This window comes from Oreochromis aureus, linkage group 11 (genome assembly GCF_013358895.1).
Source record: "Oreochromis aureus strain Israel breed Guangdong linkage group 11, ZZ_aureus, whole genome shotgun sequence".
Lineage (NCBI taxonomy): Eukaryota > Metazoa > Chordata > Actinopteri > Cichliformes > Cichlidae > Oreochromis > Oreochromis aureus.
In genome coordinates, this window is record NC_052952.1 from 1559977 (window position 1) to 1561291 (window position 1315).

The following is a 1315-nucleotide window of genomic DNA, read 5'->3' on the forward strand; positions in this document are numbered from 1 at the left end:
GGAAAGTGCTGCGGAAAATCCTAGCACTCTGCAGCTATGTGGGGGACCACGTTACCAGCTACCAGAAGTATGCCAAATCCCTCTATGGATGTCAAGAAGAGGGATGAAGACAAAGAGGATAACAGTAAGAATTGGGTCGGACAACAACGGACCAAGGCAACTCGTAAAGGCTGAAGAAGGTGATACAAGCGTCGATGAGACTGAAGTTGAGGAACCTCACAATTACAAACCCGGTTAGAGGTGTAAATGAACTTGGTATCAAACTAACACTTGTGAGATATAATCATTGGTGAAAGCATCACAACAGATGCCACTGTGTCAAAGTAAAACAGAGGATTGAACACAGAAAAATATAAAGGGTTTTTTTCCTGGCCTAATTTTTTTTTTGTCTTTTATAGCATATACCCCCAAACTCTTCTATTGTGAGTTTTCTCAGTTTCAAACTGAGCTGATATTTGCAATTCAGCTGCCCCATGGTCCGTGTGCAGCCCGAGTCCACCGTACCTGGCCTATACTCCCTACCAGCGCACAGTGCATCTCTCTCAAACCGAGGGAGGGTGTTGGAGGGCTGGCAACACGGAGCACCTGTCCCACCTTCATTCGTGGACACTCCCAGCAGATGCCTCTGCAATGGGCTGAAAAACTTGGGAACTTGGGAAGGCCTGGGGGTCCTCCCCCTTCTTCATCTGGTGGAGCCAGAGAAGCAACCTGCTTGGGCTGAGGAGGAGTGGTGACAGCAGGGGCGAGGAGCCAGCCCGAGCAACCAGATGTTCGAGCGCCCTTTTCTTTTTTTTTTTGCCTGTCCTGTCCGCCAGTGTAGCCATCAGAATTGCTGTCTGATGGCCAAACAAAATGGCCATCAGATTAATTTTCCCAAGTGGACCAGTACTTTTGCTATACTGGTCCACTTGATAATCATACTTTATTAGATCTTTATTAGGAGCAACCTTGTCTGGTGCTCGGACTGACTCTGCAGCCTGTCTAGCAGATGGCGATGAGCCACCACATGCTCCTCATGCATAGCCACCAGGTCAGCCACCATCCGGGATCTGTCACGACATCACTGGGTTTTGGCACCACTTTAACAAGGACCCAGATTGAAAGTTTTTCCAGCATGTGACTGTTTTTATGTGTGCAACCCAGTATACATCATATTTAGTGGCAGGCTTTCCAGCCCCACTCTCTCCAGCTCAATGCTCCTCTCCTTGGGCAGCTTTCCAGCTGCCTCTTATCCAGTGCAGCACACCGCTCTTCTATCCTGTCCCAGCATCCTACTCATAGGGGAGACATGATTAGGCTATGGAGAACAGCTGTG